This window comes from Grus americana, chromosome 1 (assembly GCF_028858705.1).
Source record: "Grus americana isolate bGruAme1 chromosome 1, bGruAme1.mat, whole genome shotgun sequence".
Taxonomy (NCBI): Eukaryota; Metazoa; Chordata; class Aves; order Gruiformes; family Gruidae; genus Grus; species Grus americana.
This window is the reverse complement of record NC_072852.1, coordinates 153942416-153956952: the sequence shown is the minus strand read 5'-3', so window position 1 is coordinate 153956952 and position 14537 is coordinate 153942416. Positions and strand designations below refer to the sequence as shown.

The 14537-nt window shown below is 40.9% G+C and overlaps 1 long non-coding RNA gene across 1 annotated transcript in view; it reads left to right on the top strand.

Annotated features, from left to right (window-relative positions):
* The first annotated feature begins 224 nt into the window (after positions 1-224).
* Positions 225-14537, top strand: part of LOC129199675 (uncharacterized) — a 427470-nt gene continuing 413157 nt past the window's right edge. The window contains exon 1 of the long non-coding RNA XR_008574710.1: positions 225-578. This is a non-coding gene — a long non-coding RNA (uncharacterized LOC129199675). The remainder of the gene's footprint in view (positions 579-14537) is intronic.

Genomic DNA, 14537 nt, shown 5'->3' with positions numbered 1-14537 from the left:
CCATTCAATGGTATGAATAAAAATCCTTTGAGGTTTAGGCGCAGGGCTGCTTTTCTTCAGCTGGTAATCAAATTGGAGCTAAAATGAAATTGAGTTTTCTTATGAAAATAGCCTTTGTTGCTGGGAAGGCTGGTAATTCATAAACAATAACCTGCTCTTTTGTGTGGATAATAATATATTCATGTTCTTTCAATAGGGTAAAAGCCAGACCTAGTGCATTATGGTACAGTAAAAATAGCAGAAGGAGCTTGCTGGAATAATCTTGAAGAAGAAATGTAGCATTCGGTGACTTAAGCTTTCAGCTCCCATCTGAAATTGTACTTTGCTTTTATTTGCGAGCCGGGTTTTAGTTGTTGATTTGTTGCCGCTATACAATATTTGGTTAATTGTGGAAGATCTCAAGCTGTGCTCATCACTGCTCCTGCGAAGGCTGCTGCCAGCTGCTAGAAACAGAGCCTGCTGCTACAGGATGTACACTATTCACAGGAGCAGCCTCTCAGCGCTGATTATCACTGAAGAGTTCCCCGCTCTCCATCACTCTGCGCCCTGCACGCAACCGGACTGCCGAGCACGGGGAGGTAGGCTGCCTGCCCTCTCTTTGGGGTAAGGTTAAAGGCGTGCAGCGGGGCTGCAGAGAGCGTGGTGGGCGAACTTGGCTGGGGATTTTCCAAGCACCGGTGGGGAAACAGGCTCCCAGCCCCCGGGGAGGACGGTGTGGGCTCAGTCACTTTGGAGCTGAGCAGGGGCTGGAGGGGCAAGGAGCGAGGGTTTCCATGTGCACCGCGAGGTGCTCTTGGAAATGTTGCCTCGGGGTTCGGTGTTTTTTTCTAACTAGCCGGGCGATCCTTTGGAGGTTTGATCCGGCGCTGGTGCTAGTTGGTGTTTTGGGGCGTACCTTATTGCCACATCTGTGCTTTGTGACTCGATGCTAAGGGTCTCGGTACGGGTGGAGGATGCTCCCCAGATAGGTTGTGTGAGCAAAGGCAAGAGGCTGGCAGAAAACTCTGGGAGCACGTCCTGTCTGCAGTGACTCTTTTTCTTTGCCTCAGCTCGCAGGGAGTGGAGGGTAAACTTCAGTCTGAGTACCTGAAATTACCTCCCTCCCCTCCTCTCCACCAGTGTATGCTTTTAAATTGTTGATAGCTTTGATGATAGTCTTGAGCTCTGAGTGGCGATAAAAAAAATTGCATGCAGACACAGGCGTACAAAAACGCTGATTTGGGGTCTGTTTACTTGTGAGATGCAGACTTGATCAGTCTCACCAACACTGAGGTGAGAGATTGCTTCAGGATTTAGTTTAATTTTGACCAGTCTCCCTGCCTGGGTGGCAGGACTAATACTAAAGCCACTTGTCAGAGTGCTTGGGGAGATGCAGCGTGAGACATGATAGCAGGTCAAATCTGTGCCATTACTTGTGGGTTTCAGGTGCGGGGAGGACTGGAGGACAGACCGTGTCTTGGTGGCAAATCAAAAGCAGCTTTGCACAGGGCTTTCTTACAGTGAAAGGATTTGTAATCCAGACTCTGCAAACCCCACTCTTTTTAACTGAAATAAGGGATGAATTAATACTAGAGGTATTGCTCTCCTTAGAAACTTTCCCAAGGCTTCAGAAAAGTTTTAAAAAACCCAAACCAGAACATACCCTAGGCAGATATAAAGTAAACGGGAATGTAAAGTGCAAAGACTTACAATGGGGATTATTTTCTATGTAACACTGAAGTTAGATCTGTACCATATGTAAGGCTGTCTTGAGGCACTTGCATAGGTTTTTATTCATTTTTAACAGTGAAATTACATGCTTAACAAAAGGAACTTTTAAAGGCACAGTGGTAACTGACAGTCAAAGCAAGATATGTCATTATCCAATTAGTACACACAAGTGTGTTTTTATTATTCACTTAACATACCTCTGTGTCTGGCTCTCAGAAATACGATGTTTTATTTCTCAAAGTGTTTTAAGACTGGTATGTGTTTTACTGCTGTAATCGGAGTAATATTTTTTCATGTTACATGTATTTGCATCTTTGTTGCTTATTGGATTGGCTCTGTTTGGAAGAAAATTTCTAAAATGAAGAATTGTTTTTGTGGGTAAATGCTGGTTAGACCAAATGTAGCATGCACTCAATTCCAGTTTTCTTCACAACTGGAAAATCTGTTTTATATTGCATCCAAAGTTGAATTGAGATAAATAATATTGCTTGTGTTTAAAAGAATGATGATGCGACTAAATATTCAAGTGCGTTTGAATGAAATGTATGTTAGCAGGTAATAGAGCATTTGTTGGTACTTGCTAATATGAGAACAGAGAGTCTATTCAATAGAACCACCCTTTTTGTTTTGTTGAAAAATAAAACTATCTAGCAATGTGTTGTTGGCATTTGTTTTGTTGGGAGACTAGTTAACTGACAGATGTGGTGGTGATTTTATTTTTTTGATTACAGGCTAGCAGAGTTGCGGTACATTGTATTAGCAGAGTTCCTTAGGAGCAAACATTTGGGTTGTAGTTGGACAGTGCTGTTGTCCTAGCACCAAATAGGTCAAATAGGTATAACAAGTTTTCCAGAGAATCCATGTTGTCTACAGCTTTAGAAAGAACAGTTTTGCTTCTCTTGCTATATTTAAATAAGATTTAGGACGTGTTTGGAGTGGAATATGTTTCCTAGTGTTTCTGATGCTGGATTCACCTTTGTCATGGAAATGCATGCTTTGTTCTGGGAGTCATGCAGGAAGGATGCTGCACTTAGGTGTACGGTGCTCTAATGAAGCTCTGGTATGTGCATAAACCTCTACGAAAGCAAACTCAGTCTTCAAATTTCACTAACGGTAGATATTTCCCATACTGATAACACCAGAGTGGGCCAGCTAGAGGAAGTATAAGCTTTCCATGAGAGAACTGCTAGTGTATCTCGTGCCCAAGTACTATTCTGTTATTTGGCAGTATTATGAATTATGAATAATTACCTAGCAGTGAATCACTCTAAGACCTCCAAACTCATTTCTTGGTGCCTATGTTAGAATATAAATATAAGTAAATATGATGTTTGCCAATGTTAACTTTATGTACCACTGTAACTCACAAAAGTAGATATTTTCAATTGCAAATAGCATTTGTAAGCTCACAAAGGAATGGATTTCCAGTCTATGCAGTCATAAATTACATGCTACTTATCACAACACACAAATTAAATTTGTCCACGGTTGACAAAGTTGGTTGAATGATGCACTGTACATTTGCCTTGAAATTTTAAGTATCTGCTGATGCTGCAGCATAAATTCTTTACTGACTATGTAGGATTTCCCTACAGATGTAAGGCAAACAAGTTGATCATAATTAATTTAAAAAAAAAATAAAAAAAAAAAAAGCAAGTTCCAACCACTGCAGATAATAAGGTAATCGAAAGGCCTGAAACCCTGTAGTCAAAAAAATATTTATATATTCAGGTTTTGCATATTTTACCCAATGAATGCATCCTAGCACTGGAAAAAAACAACACTGACCTTTAAGATAGGAAAGCAAACAAGGTGAATTAAGATCAAGATTAGTCTAAATGAGAGAACTTTTAAATGTATTTTTACACATTGGCTTTCTCTGTACTAACTGTATTTAAATTTTTCAGCCTTGATTTTCAAGTAATTTGTGGTCACCTTGGCTGGGTTTGCATCTAGTTGTTTATTGCTGGTTGTTTTGTTTTTTTTTTTTTAAGAGAGTATTCAGTAAAGGCGTATCTGGATAATTTATTCATATTAGAATTCTGATGTTAGAATAGATCTGACACCAGACTGATCTGATAGGCTTTTAAATGTATAAAAATAATACTTAAGAAGAAAAATATGTTAAAGGATTCTTATCAATAATGATGTTAATGGAGGTCACAGATTGCAACCCGTATCATGTGGATGAATGTCTGTAGAGTGCTGTTTCATGGACCTTCCTGCTTTTACTCTTCTGATTCTTATGTTTGCTTAAACTTTGTAGATTTTAGTTAAATGCTTTATGTACTTCTTTATGTAAATCGCAGAGATAAAAGTTCAGAGCCGCGCAGTTTCAATACTTTCATGTCTGTCTCTACTTCAGTCCTTGAAAACTAAGAGCTTGTTTACAGGTGACTTTTTATTTTCTACTAAAATATAAGATTAGCAGATTTCAATTTCTATTGCCTTCTCAGCTTTCAATGCACTCTGCCTTATCGCTGTACTCGGATCCACGTGGTGCATATAAAGTGAAAGCTTCAAGTATTTTTATTAAGACATCCAGGAAGAGCTCTGTAAACAAGGCTTTGCTTTCCAATGTTCAAGCTTTGAATTGTCAGCTGTTATAACACACTCTTACTTTCTCATTCTGAAAGGTGGCCAGAAAAAAAGAGCACATCTCTAATGTGTGTGGTGCCTTCTCAATGTAGCTATTTGAATATCAATATTTTGCTTTGAAATAGGAATCTATTTTATCAGGAGAGCTGGTCCCTCAAGTTTTCTCAGTGTGTGTGATGGTCCTGAAGGTAACATTATTTTACAGTGTAATTCAGCTCATTTTACCAAGGCTGTTCTCAGAGACAGTTGAAACAGCATCTTTCTGCTTCAAAGCTCTCAAGTACAGTACAAAGAAGTCAATAAAAGTAAAATATTTTGCTGGCAGCCAGGTTACTCAAGGGGTTCAGGAGTTGAAAGAAAGTAGGGGTCCCGTTTTAGCAGCCTTCAGGGGTTCAAAATGGGCGGGAAATAAGCAGAGAAAAATCACCCAAACCGTGGGCTGAAGCAAAATTCCTCCATTTGCTGTTACAGTCGGGAAGCCAAGATCCTAACTCCCCAGTGTCTCGTACTTCGTACTTTCCCTGGTGATTTCAGAAAGTAGGTAAAAACCGGAGGTTGTCATGGCGGCTGCATTGCGATTCAAAGCCCAGGGCGTCCTCCAGGTTGGATTATAAAACTGGGGTGAGGGTGGAGGAAACGGTGGCTGGGCACAGCAAGTTTCTGGGGCCACGGGCAACCCCACACCACTAGTGGTGTAAGGGTAGGAAAAGTGCTCGCTGCAGCCGTAGGGAGCTTTAAGCCACTTGGCACAGCTGTGAAGAATCAGGCTCAGATATTTAACGAAGTAAATTCTTGATCAAATGATCTCTCAGAATATTTCCGGCATCATCTCTGATGCCACTGGCCAGAGACAATACATGTTGCAAAATCAGACCAATAGTTATTTGGTATATTGAGTACGTACAGCACTGAAGGGAGGAAATAGAAATAGGCAGTTCTTTGGAATCTGGAGAAGACTCCCACACAGCATGAAACAGTTGATTTTTTAACTAAATTTACTTGTGCCTTTGTGATAGACAGTATTTTTTCCCTTCTTTTTTTCCCCCATCCATGGAATTTTTTTCCTCACTGGTTTTCTTACCTCGCTGCAAAATAATTTAATCTTCTCTTAAATTTAGCTTATCATTGCTAAAAGCACTGGTCCTGATTTCCCCAGAGCATTCCATCACTTACAAATCTCTGTAACTAATTTGAAATCAGATCTATGCCAGTGTGAAAGTGATGGAAAACACTGGGAAATCAGGCCTGCTCTCAGAGTAGAATGCTAGCTTTGTAAAAGTTTTTCAGATCACCTTTTTTATTGTCAAATGTAAAAGCACTGAAGTTCAACAACTTTTCTGTTTTGCTCCCTAAGCCACGTTTGCTAGCATTAAGGTAGTCTATAAAAAGTCATGTTCCCACTGCCACGCTGAAGCCAATGAAATAGCAGCCATCGCAGAATAACTGGAGCAAGAAGTGGTGCATCCACTGCATCGTAACACAGCAAAAGGAAAACTTTTAAGATCAATCATTATTCAAAGTGCTATGGGTAATCATCTTCACGGTCTAGGCTTGACAGCACATCTGAAGTATTAAACAGCCATCCGCAGACACTTAAATAGCCTTTTTCTAGACACTGCTTACACTGAAGAAAGAGCACAGCTTATACTTCTACCAATCAGCAACGGCACAAAACTTACAGAGAGTTACAAAAATGTAATTTCAGTCTTCCTGGGAAATGGAACATCCAGCTGCAAAGCATTTATAAAGTACATCAAATACTTCATATCACACAGCAGCTAGTAAAACATGTCTTGATTTATCTGTTTGAGAGCTGATCTCCAGTGTCGCTTTGGAGCTGGTCTTAATCTTTCATCAAGGCCTTTCATAGAAGTTCTTAACCATATTGGAAATGTGAAAATGTTGCTTTTGAATCATATTGGAAATGTCACATTATGTTGCTTTAATTGAGAATTTTTAACAAAATCAATGCAAACATGCCAATAAATGTTAAAGGATGAAATGGCATTGGACTCCACATTTGCTTTATTAGGCTGTGTCACAAATACATAAAATGGATAATGGGCTACTGATTAACACTTCAGAAGCTGACATAACTGTACAGAAACCATTAAAATAATTTAAAAGTTTGTAAGAAGATCCACTGTGATGAGTTTTTAAAACAAATTGAATAGTTTTAACAGGTATTCAAACCAGAACAGTATTTTGCATGAGACTCTACCGCCTGTTATCTTAAACAAAGCATCACGGTACTTGAAATGAACTAATACTCTGGTTAGTCTAATAGAATAAGAACATGACAGTTCAGTTGCTCAGAATTAGAGGTATGCATCAGAGACTTTGACATTGCTGGCATCTTTGTCAATCTTGAAGTTTGAGTGCAGACGTCCTGGGTTGACTGGATATAGAAAAGGGTCCGGTTGATACGGATCTCTAATCTAGTGAGAACCTCATCATTTAAAGTCAAATTTGAGGAGACCAATTTTTGCCTTGTATTTGCTATGACAGCACATTTTACTGAAGATTCTGCCTCTAATACCTCAAAGCTAATGCAGGACAGACCAGCATTTTTGTGGTACTAAGTGGAAAAACATCCAGCATTCTAAGTGACTGAATTTTTATCCTCCTGAAAAACTGTGCTTGAGTCAACTTTTTGATGCCACCCTACACCAGTACATCACCTTATAGAAATTCTGTCTGGTTAGGTATTTGTAGTAAGACTTGCATGAGTAGGAAAAAGAAGGCATTGATCCTCTTTCAGTATGCTTCCCAACGTTGAATGCAGAGCTTAGAAAGATGAACTTTGCAGTTATTTTTAAAGCTAAAAACAAAGTCTTTAATTTAGGGAGCTTACTATTTGGAACACTGAATTCACGTTGTCCCTAGAGATCAAGCTTTTGTGTGTGGAAAATTTTTTTTTTGGATGGCAGCACAGCAAAAGAAAAAAATATTGTTCAAAGAAGCAAAGACTCTTTGAGCTGCAAGAGTCTGTGGTTTCAAAATAATGGCCTGCCTGAAAGTAGGGGTGTAGCTGTGTACAGAGAGCTTGAACCGAAGGACACCTACGGTGATGAAAGGCTGCTGACAGCTCCATCCAGAAGCCACCGTAGAAACTGGCAATGCTATACGCTCTGTGAACTTTTACAAACTTCCCGTCGTATTCTTGGGGAACATGTCTTTTCGTGGGCATTACACATCACTCTGTGGACGTGTCTTTTCACGGGCATTACGCATCACACTGTGGACATGCTGTGTGCTTCTGAAGGCTGCCTCTGCTTGGTGGGGTCAGATGTGCTAAAGCAGAGTACTCTTCATTACATTATTCGTCATATGAACAACGTGTGGTCGGTAGTGCAGACTGGGGCAGGTAGTCAGTGACCTTTTATCACTGTGCAGTTTGTGACTTGGATCTGGCACTGGAAGGGAGAAGGAAATTCCAAAATACCACTGAATAGAGCATGAAAGACTGTTTGGGCTTTATTCATTTTCCACATAACTGGGAGAGGATGATAGTTGCTGTACAAAACTGACAGAGAATGAAATCCTTGCATTAGTGGATTTATCTCTGAAGAGAGCATTAGGCTTGTTGTTTGGAAGGAATGATCTAACTGTATCTTTTGTGTTGTAAAAATATACGTGATTCTAAAGCCTATGAGTTCTTTTCCTTTTTCAGCTTGGGAAAGTCACCAGTGACTATTTTCCTGGGTAATGTTGACAAACAGAAATGCTTTGAGACCAACTGTTCATAAGGGATAGCCCATGGCACAATCATATGTGCTAATAATTTACAGCTGCTCTCATTCCAGGCTGGATATGACTTAGAAACCTAAAGACAGAAGGATATTTGTTCAGTTATTAAGCTCTAGCACCAGTCACGTTATCTGGAAACTACATTTCTATTCTGAACGCCCAGAGGACGTTACATTTCCCATGATTTTCATTCTGCGAGAGGGAGAAATATCTGCTAGCTTTATACAATAATGCTTCTCTCAGTAGATGAAGGGCTAATGTCCTATGCTCCATTGAAGCTGATTGTGAAAAGCAGCAACAAGCTCTTTTTGGTAGTGTGTCACATGGGTGCTGACCTTGTGTGGCAGTGGCAGTGGCATTGCATCATCTTTTGTGTTGGGGGTGGGTAGAGGAGACTGGCTGGCTGCACGGCAATTAGCATTCCCTAGGATGGGAGGCCACCGCACGTGTGGGTTGTGCAGAACGCTGCGGTGTGCTGCCCTCCTCACTAGCACCCTCCCCACACAGGACCTGCCGTGTGGCATACAGAGGGAAACTACTGCTCATTTAGTTTGTGCTGGATCCTTAGATGAAGAGAAGAAAATGCTGTCAGGGCTTACTCCTTTTTAATATTGAGGAAGAAGAGAGGAAAGCGCTGAGTCTCTCTCTTTTTCTGCCTGAATTTCACTCTGGAGAAAGGAGAAGCCAGCAGGCATACAGAAATTGGTCAAAAAGGAAGCAATCACCTCTCTAAATCAGGATGATCTCCTCCTTTTCCCTCACTCTCTCTTCTGTTGCTGGCTTTACTCTATCTGCTGGCAAGGAAGCTTTGGGATCCTTTGACCTCCACAGAGATTAGCTTCTTTTGATGCTCAAGCTTCTTGCTCTTAACAAAGGAAGAGGACAAATCTCCACATTGTTTTTCTCTCCTTTAAATCCTGCTAAGTCTTTACAGGCCCTTAGGCTGTTGACAATGTTGTGCCACTCTGAACTTGTGCCGTGTCGTCTCTAACCTGCTTGGAAGATGCTGCGATTTGGGGCTCTGCAGAGCATCTTTAGCTTCTTTGATGTATTTATGGGCATGAGCTTCTGGAGTATCTTCAGCTGTTCATTGATGGCAAGAAGAGAGCTTTTCCGTCTTACTGACTCATACTGTCATGAAGGATGGAGCTCTGCAAAAGCTGGTTCCTCACTTGTACAGTGCCATGAATCTGTGAGGTACCAGGTTCAGGATGTTTAGCTTACTCACGTGATACAAAGGCCCTTGTTTCAATGCAGTTACAGGTTAAGCATGCCTAATTTGGGCTCATATTAACATGCTATTAGGGCTGAAGCACAATTTAGTACTTCAAGTAAACGCTAAGCATGTTTCAGCCGATGCAACTGCTTGATCTGCTGGCACACAGGGCTTTGAAGTAAGTTCAAATAAGAAAGGCGATATATTAAATCAGCTAATACTTCTCAGAATGAACAAAGCAACTGAATGGGTTATCTGCAGAAAGGTTAACAGAGAAGTTGTTTGTCATGTAATGTCTATCAGAAATTGAGCACTTGGGGAAAATCTCTAAATCACTAGTCCTGCAGTACTTCTTTTAAGCATGCTTTTCACAAAAGATATGTCTGAGCATCAGAAACATCTCTGGATTTCTGTCAAGCCACCCAGCAGGCATGCCACATGGCTCATAGAAGCAGTGGGAAAGTTGTGGTTTCCCATATGCCTATTTTCACTTTTTAGTAACAGATTCATGTTATTCGCTAAACACGGTGAAGAATAAAATACAGATGAGGATGAACTTAGTGTCAAGGGGGACGACTTGCTAGTAATGCCAGTAAAAATGTTATGCTCATTTAGAGCTCAGGAGCAGAGGAGGGATTATGAATAAGTGCATGACTATTACTGGATTCCAGCACCTATACACATATATGTGACACACTCAAGGTACAGGCATGGTCTTCAATATCTTGTGGCCTGTCAAAAAGCCTTCTTGCTCATTACTGGTTGCTAGTACACACTTCTTCCTCTCCTGACCCTGGGTTACCACGTGGTTTGTGAAGCGTCTGTGGATACTTACTCTGTAACTAACATGAAGAATATGTTGGGAGCTGAGAAACTTAAGATGCTTATCTAAAACAAGATAAAATCTTTAAAATTGTTTTTCAGGTGGTAGTCTTGCCATTTGTCTTAACTGAAGTATGTAAATGAAGTATCCTAACTGAAGTATCACATACTTGGAGATGTTACGTGCCAGTAACTTCTTTTTGCTTCATTCAGGAGTAAAACCTGCTCATCTCCCTTCATAGATTAGTGTGCATTTGTCAATGAAAAATGTTTTCTCCAATGAACCATGTATCTTTCTGTAATCAAAAATACCTGATGCAAACAGCTAAAGGGCATAAACATGCATACCTCCTAGCTTGCTCTTGATTGAGCGTGGATGCTCTGGTGACCCTCTACTTTGGAAAGAAAATGGATTTGGGTAGATGACTCCCATCAGCTTTATTCTCTATCTGTCATTTTCCACTGTACATTGAAGCTAAGTAGTATTGCCATGTTTTCACATATCTTAGTCTGATGGGGCTAACTTTTCAATCATTTCTCTATGAAATACATGTGATGAAACCCAGCAGCAGTTAGAAACAATTACCTGTGGCTTGTAAACGGAGGTGTGTTACAACCAACAGTAGGAATATTCCTGAAATGTTCTTATTTTCATCAAGTCAGTGTAAGATTAAACAGAATAAACCACATGATCCAGCGATGATAGTTTAATAGATGTTCTAATTAGAGATAGCCAATTGTGATAGAATAGAATAGAATAGAATAGAACAGAACAGAACAGAACAGAACAGAACTATTTCAGTTGGAAGAAAATGGCAACAATCATCTAGTCCAACTGCCTGACCAATTCAGGGCTGACCAAGTTAACGCATGGTATTAAGCGCATTGTTCAAATACCTCTTAAACACTGACAGGCTTCGGGCATCGACCACCTCTCTAGAAAGCCTGTTCAGTGTTTGACCACTTGGTAAAGAAATGCTTCCTCATGTCCAGTCTAAACCTCCCCTGGAGCAGCTTTGAACCATACCCACGTGTCCTATCACTGGGTACCAGGGAGAAGAGATCACCAATTTATTTAAAAAAATAACAATTGTAATATATTACTTGCAAAGATACTACTTTGGGAATTATAAGTGCCCCATATTCTGTTGTAATTATTAGAGGAAGATAATATCCACAGTATCTATATGATGACGCTAAAAAAATATTGAGGAATACATGAAACTCTCTACTTGGGGTCTTATCTCATTTGGTCTATCTTTAGAAACACCTCCATTTAATCACAGCAGGATCTGCATTTTCAGACTTAAAAAACAACATGGAATTTCATTTCTTATGCCTGAATGTTTCAGCAGATATGGTATTTCATTTTCACAAACATTTGAAAATGCAATGTGAACATGTTCTGGAAATGGACAGTATTATCTCAACATTATGAGTACTTGTGTAGTGTCCTGTTACTTTTCTATTCTAGAATTGTTAGAAAACTTGGGTTTAGAGTTGTAGGCAAATTTTTTAATTATTTCAAGCATACAGTAGAGTTTCTGTACAGATTATCTTTGCTTATAGATAAGGTTTTACTCTGATCTTGATAAGAAAGGAGAATTACTGCTTGTAACATCTGCTCTCTACCTTTGCATGGTAGCTCATTTATATTTGGTTTTGACTTATATGAACAGCACTTGTAAAAATTTAGAAAATGACTTGTGAAAACCATCCACTTACATAGTCAGTATTAATTTTAAAATGGAAATGGCTTCATTGTTTGTCTTAATTATTTTTTTAGTAGCAAAGGGAATTAATTCATTAAGGACATTATACTTCAGTTCTGCAAACACTTTGCTTGGTTTTTAGCCCATGAAGAGTCGTGATGAGTGATGACTTCTCTTTGTTCAGCACAGGAACCTGTTTGCCAGCCTGAGGACTAATTGCCCGCTCTAATGTCTCAGCTGAAGGTGGCAGAAAGTTTGCTCACTGACGACTGCTGAAATGAAGCTTTCTTTTCCATCATCAATTTTTAATTTTTTTCTGCAAATGCAGTGTGTTGTAAAGATTAATAAGTCATTCATAGATTTCTCTCAGGTACCAGTTACTCTTTCATATAAAAGGTTTCTATCAGTTATTCTTACAGGGAAGTCTCCTTGCCATTGTATGGTAGCACATGAGCTGTTTGAATGATGCATGAAGCAGAGCTCACCTAGAAACAAAATCATTGCCTACAGATATAAAGGACTTTAAAAACTTAGCACTGCAGACAAAATGCCATGAGCCCTTGAGCCCTCATGGGGCTAATGCAATGGGATGTTCTGTGCACATGGGATTTTTGAAAAATACAGCAAGAAATCTACCCAAAGACTCTTCAGTAACAAATGGAAATTGCCAGGCATTCAGAATCAGGGTGCTGTATACGCCTATCCTGGGGCTAATCTCGAAAACTGGGACTCAGACTGATGAATGTAAATTATCATAAATATTTCATAGAAGTATTGTAGATGTTAACTGAAATATTTAAAAGGAATTTCATAAAAAAATATAATCATAATCAAGACTGCTCATTTTATGGGCTATGACCATATTCTTATGTTCTTAATTTTGTGTTTAACAGACCGAGATTTAAAGTTGGTGAATAGGCAATTGTACATCCAGTACAGAACTTTTGTGCAACTCTATGAATTAAAGTTTTAATAAAATTTACATAAAAAGTTGGTAAAACCACTACTGCTGTGCTGCTGAGGCCGTCCAGTCAGTTGGTGATGTGTGTGGGAAGACAGAGCTCTGCAGGTCTCCGTGCAGTCTCCAACTGCTTGTACCAAGGCAGCTACTGGTTTTGTATGTGGTTAGAGAACTGCGTTTAGGGCTCATGAAGTGTCATAGGGTGGTTTTAGTAAGAAAAGAAGATTGAAACCACTGTGTAGTGATGAAGGAGGAGTTCGATGGAGCATATTTTATTGTAAAGCTGTTCCCATGATGTTCATCTCTGTTAACTACTGCTCCTTCAGCTTTTCACAGATTTTTATAGTGTTGGAAGACTGTTTTATCTGCTTTCAAGTTGAAGTAAGGCTCTACTGTATTGTCTGCCCTATTTTTTCATGAAGTGTGAAAAGTCCTCTCCACTCATGAGTTTTCAAGCTTAACTCTTTAGAGGCATCTAGGACCTCACTTTTTATTTTCTACTTTGTCCTCTGCTTCCCTGGTAGATTTGTCAGAGTTTGGGTGATGGACTAGGATTTACTCTTGGAGGATATTGATTGCACAGGAGTGGACTGTATGGAAAAGAGGGAAAAAACCCATGCAAGCAGTGTTATTCTGTTTCTGAGGCATCAAAGATAAAACTAAAGATGGAGGGCTGTGCTGAGATGCTATTCTTGTTCCCAGAACTGGAAGAGCTTGGACAATTGTGGTGGGTTGACCCTGGCTGGGGGACAGGTGCCCACCAGAGCCGCTCTATCACTCCCCTCATTCACTACACAGGGGAGAAAAGGTATAACAAAAAGCTTGTGGGTCGAGATAAGGATAGGGAAAGATCACTCACTAATTATCATCATGAGCAAAACAGACCAAACTGAGAGAGGGAATTCATCTAATTTATTACTAGGCAAAACAGAGTAGAGGAATGAGAAATAAAATCAAATCTTAAAACACCTGCCCCCACCCCTCCCATCTTCCCTGGCTCAACTTCACTCCCGGCTTTGACCTCCTCCCCCACAGCGGCACAGGGGAACGGGGAATGGAGGTTACGGTCAGTTCATCTCACGGTGTTTCTGCCGCTTCTTCATCCTCAGGGGGAGGACTCCTCTCATTGTTCCCCTGCTCCAGCATGGAGTCCCTCTCACGGGGTGCAGACCTTCAGGAGCAGACTGCTCCAGCGTGGGGTCCCCCATGGGGTCACAAGTCCTGCCAGCAAACCTGCCCTGGCGTGGGCTCCTCTCTTCACGGGTCCACCGGTCCGGCCAGGAGCTTGCTCCAGTGTGGGCTTCCCACAGGGCCACAGCCTCCTTCAGGTGCCTCCACCTGCTCTGGCATGGGGTCCTCCACGGGCTGCAGGTGGAATCTCTACACCCCCTCATCCTTCCTCCATGGGCTGCAGGGGGACAGCCTGCTTCACCATGGTCTTCACCACGGGCTGCAGGGGGATCTCTGCTCCGGCGCCTGGAGCACCTCCTGCCCCTCCTTCTGCACTGACCTGGGTGTCTGCAGAGTTTCTTACATCTTCTCACTCCTCTCTCTGGCTGCAAAAGCTCTCTCTCTCTAACCGTTTTTTTCCTTCTTAAATATGTTATCACAGAGGCACTGATGGGCTTGGCCTTGGCCAGCGGCGGGCCTGTCTTGGAGCCGGCTGGCATTGGCTCTGTCAGACACAGGGGAAGCTTCTAGCAGCTTCTCACAGAAGCCACCCCTGTAGCCCCCCCGCTAGCAAAACCTTGCCATGCAAACCCAACAC